Source organism: Hemiscyllium ocellatum, chromosome 35, assembly GCF_020745735.1.
Source record: "Hemiscyllium ocellatum isolate sHemOce1 chromosome 35, sHemOce1.pat.X.cur, whole genome shotgun sequence".
Lineage (NCBI taxonomy): Eukaryota > Metazoa > Chordata > Chondrichthyes > Orectolobiformes > Hemiscylliidae > Hemiscyllium > Hemiscyllium ocellatum.
In genome coordinates this window covers 11715686-11727340 of record NC_083435.1, presented here as the reverse complement: position 1 = coordinate 11727340, position 11655 = coordinate 11715686, and positions in this window count along the sequence as shown.

Genomic DNA, 11655 nt, shown 5'->3' with positions numbered 1-11655 from the left:
GGGCATTTAAAGATTAATTATTTTCACCCAGAGGTTGGCAAGGATCTGCCTGCTAAGGGAGTAACCTTTGATAATTTTGGCTGTTTTTCTGAAGCAGTGAGAAGTGTAGTCAGCGTCAATGGATTCAAAGTAGAGTTGTGTGATGGACTGGGCTCTGTTCACCACTCTCTATGTTTTTTTTACAGTCCTGCACAGAGCAATTGCCAAAACAACCATAGCACAACTAGATAGAATGCTTTCTGTGGTGCACCTTTAAATGTTGGTGAGATTCCTCATTGACATGTCGAATTTGCTTAGCATTCTGAGGAAGAAGAGGCATTGTTGTGCCCTCTTGACTGTTACATCAACATGGATGGTCCAGGAGAGATTGTTGGTTACTGTCACTCTTAGGAAGTGTCGAGGAACTCCTAGTTCTCAATTGTCTCTACCTCAGCTCCACTGATATAGAGAGGGGCGTTCCATCCTCCTTGCTTCCCAGCTCTTCAGGTTTGCTAATGTTGAGTGAGAAATTGTTATCTTTATGCCACGGCGCCATGTACTCTATCATTTTCCTGTATTCTGTGTCATCATTGTTTAATATCTTGCATACAATGATGTCAAACAGTAGATGGAGTTTGGACAGAATTTGGCCACATGGTCATGAGTTTGGTCCTCATGTCACATAGAGACAAGTGTACAGTGAAAATTACCCGAAGTAAGTTAGTGAGGTTGACTACTAGATTTTAAAACAGACAAAATGTATTCACAAAATTACACAATGAATCACAAAGAACAGAATATCGAACCCCTACAGAACTTAGTCAATCCAGACTAGACTTAAGTATGCTGTTCTGAATATACAAAAGAGTCCCAATAAGTAAACCCTCTTAAAAACCAGGATAAATGCAATAGATGCTTACAGGTTGAAGTTAGAAGACAGAGAGAGAATTTCTTTCCTCACAACTCACTGTTGAACTCCCAACCAGTTCCGGACTGAACTATTCAGCTCAGCTAGAGAATTGACCAGTTCCCTTTCATTCAATAAGTCACTTCTAAAACATGACCACTTTGGCCTGAAGTCTTGTCTGTTTACATATAAACAAAAGGTCTCAGAATCCTTTTCATCTCTACCAAACCAGTCTAATCAGAGCCAGGCCTGTTTTACTACACCTCTGAAAAAAATCAAGGACAGAGTATCTGCGCCAAGGGACAGCTTTTAGAAAAAGAAGGACTAGTTTTCTGACAAAAACCATGTGAGAAAGGCATATTACAATAATCATAAGGGACTTCAATGTGCAGTTGGACGGAAAATCATGTTGATAGTCATCCCAAGAAAAGGAATTCATGAAATGTCAGGGAGATGTTTTTTGGGGGTAGTTTGTGGTAGAGTCCACCAGGGAACAGGCAATCCTTGGTTTTGTGATGTATAATGAGGCAGCCTTGATTAGGGAGCTGGGCTGAAGGAACTCGCTGAGTGCAATGTCCACAACATGAGAGAATTCATCCTGCAGTTCGAGAGAAACTTGAATCAGATGTAATGGTATTACAATCAAACAAAGGTAACTGGCAATAGCAATGAAGGCGGTGGAGCAGCAATGACATGTGTTTCTGGGGATAATTCAAAGACACAGTAGAAATTCATCCCAAAACAGAAGAAATGTACTAATGGGGGGATGAGACAACATTGGCTGACAAGGGAAGCATGAGGGCAAAATATAAAGCAAACAAAGTGCTGAAGATCTGTACAAATCCAAAAGTCGTTAAAAACCAGCAAAGATCATCCATACAACCAATCAGGGGAGAGGGGAAAGATGGAGGGAAGCAACTCATGACATAATCAAATCAACGAATCTTTTCAGTGCTGGAAGGGACCATAGAAATCAGAATTAAGGTTCTGAGTCCAGCGAATACTTAGGCAAGTCTGGAGAAGGTTTACTGTACCCAAAACATTCAACCTGGTTTCTCTCCACAGATGCTGCCAGACCTGCTGAGGTTCTTCCAGCGATTCTGATTTCCAAGATCACCAGTTCTTTTATTCTATGTATACACTCCAAATCGTAACTGGTTGTGTGGAGAAAAGCTCCCCCTTCCTCTGTTTCTGTTTATAACTATTTCCAAGTATCCTTTGTTTGGTGAACCCCACATCCCAATTATCGCTGAAAGCAGCTTCTACTTATTTTCTCATTCAGGACCTTCACAGTTCTAAAATTTTCCAGGAAACCTTGCATTAAGCTTCCCTGTGGAGGTAGTGGCTATCATCTTTCAGCAGAATGGGAAGGTGCCTAAGGAATGTTGAAGTGAAAATAGCTCATCTTTGTGGGAGAATGAATACAAGAATAAAATAGATGTGTAATTTAAACATAATTACCAACATCATCCAGATTTGTTTGCGGAAGTCACATGTTTTATTGGAAATGGTATTTTCTTAACTACATAATAATTCTTTGATTTGTTAAAAAAAAGACTTTTACAGAAATAAACAATCAAAATCATTTTCTTTCCACTTTATAACCAAGATATCAACTGAGAGTATGAGGTTTCACCACATTTTCAAATTTAGTTACACAAACACATATAGTCATAGAGTGATTTTTACATGGTAAGGTTCATCTAAATCCTTCAGCTGCATTATCAAAAATATTAGGCCAGATGTCCAAAGATTTGGCTTTAAGAAGTGCCTGAAAGGAAGAAAGTGAGATGAAGAATTGAGCAGTTACATGGAAGGAGCTTAGTGATTATTTAGACAAATGAACCACCAAAGAAGCACTAATTATCATCAAGTCTAGACAGGGGTTAGATGCCAGTAGATAGCAAAGAATAAAGATGTCCATATTGCTAGAAGAGATTGCAGACTTTGATGAAGCAGGGCAATCCACTTTTGAAAATAAGAATACAAAACTTTATGAGAAGAAGCAAATCTAGATCGATGAAAAGGATACTTGATTGGGGAAGGGTACTTGACTAGATGTATGACCAGGAGAAAGTGAGGACTGCAGATGCTGGAGATCAGAACTTAAAAGTGTGTTACTGGAAAAGCGCAGCATGTCAGGCAGCATCAAAAGAGAAGGAGAATCGACGTTTCGGATATATGACCAGGCAACATATTTTGCCATGTTGTGAAGTTTATTGAAGGTAAAGGATTCTTTTGGAATATTTTGTTTTACGTTCATTTAAGGAATGTACGTTTCACTCACTGGGTCACCAAATTATTGTTGATTCTTAATTTTCATTCAGCTTGTACTAAGCTGCTTTCTTGTCCCTGGCAGTCCTTTCATGTCAGTATAATCACAATGCTGTTATGAAGTGCATTCCTAGACTTTGATCCAGCAATGCTGAATAAACAGCAAAATGCACCCTAGTCAGGGTGGTGAGTGATTTGGGGAAGAGTAATCTGCTGCCCTTGTCCTTCTGGAAGGCAGTGGTTGTGGGTTTGGACGATGCTGTAAAAGCAGTTTTGCTGAATTTCTGCAGTGCATCACCAAGTTAGAACACACTGCTGCTATTGTACACCAATAGGACAGTGGGTAAATATTTGTGGATGTGGTGCCAATCAACAAAGCTGCTTTGGCCTTGTGGGTGTGAAACTTCTTGAATGTAGTTTGATTTATATTTACCCTGGCACGGAGGGAACGTTACATCACATTCCTAAATTGTGTCTTACACATGATGGACTGCTTGCAGATCCTATCCTCTGACATGCAGTTGTAGACACAGTGTGTATACTGCAAGTCAGTCCAGTTCTTTTTATCAATGGTCACCACAAGAGTTTTGGTAGTGGGGAATTAAGCAATGAAAATATAATCATATGTTAAGGGATGATGATTAGATTCCTTGCTTTGTGGAATGTAATGACTGTTCCTTTTCCATTTTTCTGGATATATTCCAAAGTTCAGCAGCATTGTAACAGCTTGACCAGTCTAACTGTGGGACAAACTTAGCAAAGATATGCATAACGGTTGGAGAAACAAAAGCTATGAATAAGTCCAGCAAACTTGCAAAAGTGAAAATACGAAATGGCATGACTCTTTATTTAGCAGGCAATCCCAGATCCTCATGGTACCATAAATGCACCAACTAGACACGATGGTAGTTGACTAACTTGTTGCCACACTAACCTTTCCAGTTTGCATTCCTTCAACATTAGGAAGAGGGGTTGAAGGCCATTTCATGGTGAACATATCGTGAGAAAAATGAGTTAGGTTAGCATTGGGGTAAGAAAATGAATAGCCAAAATGTAGTTGAGCAAATTGGGAGCTGCATAAAAACTGACTTGAAATAAAGAATTAAGTGGAATGTTTGCATGTTATTTATCTGCTTCATTTCAAATAATACTTTTATTGCATTATGAAAATGATTTGTGAAGCAATCGATCATTTCCTTGGTGAATTAAAGAAAAAACTGAGTCATGCTTTAAGCCCATAGCAAATTATCTCTAACGTGTTTTAATGCTGCAAGATTAATGCATCATGATTGGTTCAATCTGCTTTAGAATGTAACACTAGAAATATTATTTACTGTTGCTCATGTCCAATTGGATTGGTTCCAAGGACAGTTTTGTACTACTGATCAAGACCAAGTTATTTTACATCTCAGGAATAAGTGGCTACTGCGACCAGACTGCTAACTATTAATAAATCTCTATTTACAGTAAATGCTCATTGTGAACGCTTGTCTAGTTCCCCATTTCACCTCGTGCTTCCTTTGGATATTATTTCATTAGTCACATCTCGGATGATTTCCTATTTATTCATCTGAATGGTCCTTTCCAGAGAACCGAAATAAATTTATTTGCTCTCCACTGTTCCTCTTCAATATGAATCTCCCAGCTCAAGTCACTCACTTACGGCATATATTGTCAATTTTTTAAAAAAATCTCCATTTATTTATATACAGTAGTAGATTCTGCTGCAGCTTCTAGACATTATTTTACTCTTCCGATTAAAGAAAAAACATTACAAACAAGACACCTCCACTTCCATTTCTTCCAAGTGACATTTGCACCATCCTCTCCACTGAGGACAGAAACTGGCGATCATCAGTTCAAAGCTGGTAAGAAGTAGTTAGCTGCTGTGAAGTATTGTAATCAACTTGATAGAGGTTTTAGCTCTGCAGATTCTCAGCGCTGTTGAGTTTTTCCCTCTGTCATGTTGCCCAGGATTGAAGAAGGGAAAGACCTTCTCAGTGAAAGTGTGGGTGAAAGTGTAGAGATGGGACATGTCGTCTGCATTGTAAAATGACACCTGTCCACCCATATAGTCCAGGAAAACCCCGATCGTCCGGGGACTTGCTATCAAATTTAAGGTTGTTGGCGAGGGGGAGGTGATAGCAAAATAGACACATCCTGATTCCAATCGCACAGCCCAATATCCGCTCTCTGGTTTCAGGTTGATACATCCTCTCCTACTGACAGACTTCTGGGCCAGCCCTAGAATCCACTGCGTTTTATTACTCACCTCCACCTCCCAATAATGTCTTCCAGCCGTGAATCCTTGTGAAACTAATACACAGGGCCAGGGATCACATCTCTCTGGGGAATCACGGAGCTCCTGCCGTTTGTCTCCGAGTCGCACACTGGTCCGGTCCTCAGACAGAATGAGCCAGGGATTCGTTGTTTGTGAATCCAGAATCAGAGAGGCTGGAGCTGCGGCAGAGATCAAACAGCACCATCGATGACAACATTTCCACAGACATCTTCAGAAAGACACGACATATATAACAAAGAAGGGATAAAGTTAATATGCAAATGCAGCAGTTATGAGGAAGACAAATAGCACTTTGGTCTTACTGCGAGGACAAGAATATGAATTTAGAGTCATAGAGAAGTACAGCACGGAAACAGACCCTTCTGTCCAACTCATCCATGCCCACTAAGTATAGTTAAGTCTATGGATGGACTACCCAAAGTACACAAACCAGACATCCCAATCAGACCCATAGTATCACTACCAGGGACACCAGCATACAAACTGGCCAAAGAACTACAACAAAAACTGAAACACCTAGTCAGCGGATCCAAACACTCCATACAATCAACACAGGAATTCTTGGACGTCATCAGGAATACACACATAGACAAAGAAGAAACCATGGTATCATTCGACGTGACGGCACTGTTCACTTCAGTTGACAAAACCCTAGCCAGAGAAACAATAGCCAACCTACTGGACATACATAACAGAACACAGGAGGCCGAACCTATCAACAAGGACGGCATACTTAAACTACTGGACCTGTGCCTCACCACACACTTTACATTCAACAATCAGATATACGAACAAATCAACGGAACACCCATGGGATCACCAATCTCGGGACTCATAGCAGAGGCAGTTATGCAAAGGTTAGAACATACAGCCATACCACAAATCCAACCCAAACTCTGAATCAGATATGTTTATGACACCTTTGTAATCATCAAAAACACAGATATAGAAAAAACACACCGAATCATCAACGCCACACTCACAGGAATCCGATTCACACGAGAAGAGGAAAAGGATAGCCAACTCCCATTCCTAGACGTGTTAGTAGAGAGAACACCCAACGGAGAATTCACCACAAGGGTACACAGGAAACCAACACACACAGACCAAGTCTTAAACTATGAAAGTAACCACCCCAACACACACAAACGAAGCTGCATCAGGACACTATTCAAAAGGGCCACAACACACTGCAGTACACCAGAACTGCGAAAAGAGGAAGAGGGATATCTATACAAGGTATTCGCCAAAAACGGATACCCACGCAACTTTATCACCAAATTCCTAAGAGATAGACCGAGGAACGAGGACATGCCACAACCAGAAGGACTAGCCACTCTACCATACGTCAGGAGCGTCTCAGAACTGGCAGCCAGACTACTGCGACCCTTAGGACTCATAACAGCATACAAGCCAACATCCACGCTCAGACAACAACTCACTAGAACAAAGGACCCAATACCCAGCATGAGCCAAACTAACGTAGTTTACAAAATACCATGCAAGGACTGCACAAAACACTATATAGGACAAACAGGAAGACAGCTAACAATCCACATCCATGAACACCAGCTAGCCACAAAACGACACGACCAGCTATCTCTAGTAGCCATACACTCAGACAACCAGCAACATGAATTTGACTGGGAAAACACCACTATCATAGGACAAGCCAGACAGAGAACAGCCAGAGAATTCCTAGAAGCATGGCATTCATCCCCAAACTCCATCAACAGACACATTGACCTGGACACCATATACAAACCACTACAGCTGAAACTGACACCAGGAAACGGCAAGAACATCCATCAACAGACACATCGACCTGGACCCCACATACAAATCACTGCAGCTGAAACTGACACCCGGAAGCGGCAAGAACAAACCAATATAAATACCGGAAGAAACATCAAAGCAGCGCTTCACACGAGGCTCCAACAGCACTGATGATGTTCCCTAGCCAGGGAACGAAACGTTTGCAGCAAAAACTTCCAGCTCGGCGAGCAGAACCACAACAACGGATACCCGAGCTACAAATTTTCAATCAGATTGGGCCTAAAGAGGCTCATCCCTCCGGGGTCTTCCCTTTCTCAAGGATAAGTGAAATATTAGCCTCTCTTAAAGATGGCAGCAGGCAATCATGGCTGTACTAATAATCATATTGTTTAATATCTGTTCATAAATTCTTTGTAAAACTTGCCAGGAAGATCGTCAGGGCCTGGTACCTTCCCACTCTGCATCTTCTTCACAGCCTCCTGTATCACTTGCTCTGTTAAAGGGGCATGAAGGAAAAATGCCTGTTCGGAGCTAACACCTGGAAGATCCAGTTTCTTAAAGAAGGACTCCATCTTAGCACTCATAATGTTCAGACTGGTATAGTTCAAAGTAAAATTTCCAAAATGCAGCATTGATCTTGTTCAAATCACAAGTAACCATTCCAGTCCTGTCCCGAATTGAGGTAATCGATTGGGGGACATTATTTCTCCTGGAAAGATATGTTCGATATTTGCCTGGCTTGTCAACACGCTCAAACACTCTTTAGTTTGCAAAAGAAAGTTCCTTCCTTGCTGTCTGCATGAGCGTCGGGTTCATGGTGGAACAAAGAGCTGCAATCTGCTGCATCTTCGCCACTGAGGGCCCAGCAACTTATGCCTCCTCGGCTGTATTTAGCCGTGCCTCAAGCAGGCATTGTTGCTCCCCCTTCTGTCATTTCTCACTGGCAGAATAAGAAATAATTATCCCCCGGCATAAGACTTAGCAGTCTCCCCAAGAATAGATAGGTTACTGGCCTTATTCGAATTGGTGGCTAACAATACCTTACATTCATTGAAGAATTATTTGCTGAACTTCAGAATAAAGGGATCCATTCGCCAATGTTGACGGTCTGTAACATTGCCCTTAACCTCAATTTCTGAACATACTGTAGAGTGATCAGAATTAGTGACGGTTCCAATTTTACGAAATGTCTCGGACTTCAAGGATTACGCAGAAGTTACGAAAAGATCAATCCTAATATGACACTTGTGCAGATTAGTAAAAACGTAATGTCCGTGGGACGGGGACACCTCCAGATAGCTCCCAATCCCACTTCCGCACGTAAATCTGCTTGTTGCTCAGATTGTAAAGAAAGTGTTGAGGGGCCTCCAGGCATTTGTTCCACCGTGGGATCTATAAGGCAAATAAAGTCTCCCCCTATAATAATCTGCTGTGGCGCAAGAGCCATCAGTTTGAGAATGCATTGATCAAAAATTTAAAGTGATACGCTGGGGACAATAACGATACAAAATACCATCCCCTTCTCCATGTATTGAAGCTTTAAGAATGCCGAACTGCCTGTACCCATCTTTAATTTGAAATTGGAACTGAAATGGAAGATTCTTCTTGATAAGTATGGCCTTTCCCATACTCCTACTTGTGAAGGAAGAGAAATACACCTGAACAAGCCCACCCTGCTGCAATTGCCATATCACCAAGGTGTAAATAGGCTATATCCACCTTCTCCTTTCTCCGACTAGAATGCACCCTCTAATGGCTCCCTCTAATATTCCAGGTACACCATTGAACACAGAACATAGAACATTATAGCGCAGATCAGGCCCTTCGGCCCTCAATGTTGCGCCGCCCCGTTTACTAATCTGAAGCCCATCACACTTACACTATTCCATGTACGTCCATGTGCCTGTCCAATGATGACTTGAATGCACTTAAACTTGGCGAATCTACTCCCGTTGCAGGCAAAACATCCTGTACCATTACTACTCTCTGAGTAAAGAAACTACTTCGGACATCTGTCTTATACCTATCTCCCCTCACTTTAAAGTTGTGTCCCCTTGTGTTTGCCGTTCCCATACTTGGAAAAAGGCTCTCCCTGTCCACCCTATCTAATCCTCTGATTATCTTGTGTGTCTCTAATTGAGGACACAAATAGCCATGATTCTCTATAACAGCATTTGAACTCCAAAACGGAAGAATTTGACTTACCAGTTGTTGAACATAAACCAAAAAAAAATGAGGCCTAAACAAAACAGAACTACTGCAACTAACTATGTATGCAAAAAAATCAACAAACTGAACCTAATATAAGACACTTAGTGAGGGGCCCTACGCCCTGTCAACACGAGGCACTTATGTATCCCAAAAACACCTTCATAGATCCTTCCAGTTTGAGCCCCATCACAGTTAAAAGTCAAGAACGGCAAGAAAAAAAAGTAATGTTAGTAAAGAAATTAATAGTAGGTACTATCCCCATCCGCAAATATGCATTAACACTATTGATATCAGAAACAAAATTCAACAATTTCTTTCAGAAAAGGAGAGAGACAGAAATGAAAACAAAAGAGACACTATTGTCCACATCCTTGAAGTCATCCAGTGCAATTTCTTCCTCCAACCATGGAAGATCCAAACTGGTAACTGAAGCAAAAGAAACATTGCAGAATTTCAGAAAGCCAGTGTCAGCAGATTCAGAAAATAATGTGTTGCAATCACCTGAAATTATATCAATAACCTGCGTCACACACAAAGTACAAATGAAATAATCGAAGCAAGCATTCTGGCTTCAGTAATCAGAATATACGTAAATGTGCATCCAAAAAAAATGATTAATATGTAGATTTCCCTGAACTTAGATGGTAGAAATTGCAAAAAAGTTAGAATCCTTATTCTATTTATGCAACATTTTACAAATGTGTGCATCTTACAGCAGATACATTTCAACGAGTAAGAAAAATTCCAAAGGATGGATCAACAACACATGGTCAACTCAAAAGGTAAAAGGTGTTGTCAAACATAAAGAAAACACTGGGAATGGTGGAAAAACAGGTGGCAGGTGAGAAGATTGGTCTATATATCTGGAAAAAGCAAAAAAAAAAGCTGAATGAGAATGGGGAATTTACTCTGTAGGAGAAAGCTAACCAGACTTTTTTTTTAAAGTGAGAAGTACTATAAGTATGCAGAACAGAAAAGTTAACGTGAGTGTTGGTTCCATGGAAAGTGAGGGTGAAGAATCAATATTATCATGCTGGATGTATTCCATGCTTGTTGATTTTCCTATTGCTACAATTCTGTCACATCAATTAAAGTATCTGTACCTGGGTATCCTGTCCCTAATTTGGCACCAAAAGGCAACATTACAAACGTCGCACTGTCCTCATTTGAGTGCACATGACAATAAAAGCCATTCTATTCTAAGAGAGATGGCAGAGCAGGGTGTCTTAGTCCAACAATTTCAAAAACATTAGTCTGCAGACACACTGGTTACATAGGAAATCTTTTAAAAAACTCATTTATTATATGAGGGTTTAATACAAATGTATGCAAATTCTAATTCACTTACTCAGTGCATTAATGAGACTATATTTGGATTCCGTGCACAGTACTGGTCACCATCCTTCTGGATGTTTCGAACAGTGCTGTCAGTATTCGACATTGGGAGCTTCAGTTAAGCAAATCCTGGGTGGAATCCAGCAACAGGGACAAAGAAATCATTTAGTTCCTGGTTCATCTAGGTTCTCTTGGTCTATGTGGAAAGAAACAGTTTACCATTTACCGACCTTGCCCTTGGGACCCCCTCTCCCCTTCACCCAGGATCTGTGAAACTTCAACCTCCCACAGCGGGCCCTCCCAGTCCCTGGACTAGGCCTCTGTACGGTTCTGGGACTGAGTGTGAGATACAACAGTTCGCCATTGAGAAGGCAGGAGTGGGGTGTTCAGCGCCAGATACACTAAAACTGACAGAAGCTGAAATTAACCACAACTTAACCGATTAAAATCTATCCAAGCTTCAGAAAGGACAATGAAATGGAGAAGTGATTTGAGCCTTTCAATTCATCTTTAATGTCAGCTCCATTTCTCCAATTGATGAATGGTTAGATTTTGGAGAAACCCTACAGCATGGAAGCAGGCCACACAAGTCCACAGTTACCCTCTGAAGAGCATCCTACCCAGATCCACCCCGTTAACTCTGCCATTCCCATGTTTACTCCACCGAGCCTGCACATCTTTGGACTGTGGAAAGGAACTGGAGGAAACCCATGTAGACATGTGCAGAACATGCAAACTTTACACAGACACTCTCCCAGACATGGAATCAAACATGAGGTAACAGTGGTATCCCCCCCCCCCCCCCCCCCCAGCCATACCCGTTGAGTGGGTAAATTTTAGGATGTCAACCTCAAACTGTCGAGGGCTGGAA